The sequence below is a fragment of the Mandrillus leucophaeus genome, unplaced genomic scaffold (genome assembly GCF_000951045.1).
Source record: "Mandrillus leucophaeus isolate KB7577 unplaced genomic scaffold, Mleu.le_1.0 Scaffold1486, whole genome shotgun sequence".
Classification (NCBI taxonomy): Eukaryota; Metazoa; Chordata; class Mammalia; order Primates; family Cercopithecidae; genus Mandrillus; species Mandrillus leucophaeus.
In genome coordinates, this window is record NW_012101461.1 from 9,423 (window position 1) to 9,639 (window position 217).

The window sequence follows — 217 nt, forward strand, 5'->3', positions numbered from 1 at the left end:
CTTTTATATAGAACTTACACTCTAGTATACTTCTCTGGAACTCAATTTTGTCAAAAAAGCAAACTGAGAACCTTTAAAATTAACTATAAGTTGTATAGTCCTCCATCACTTAGCATATCTTTTTCTTACGTTTTTAGTAAAGTATATATACTGAAGAGTGCATCTAACATACATGTGCAGCCTAAGGAATCATTATGAAGTTTATATCCGTGTTACA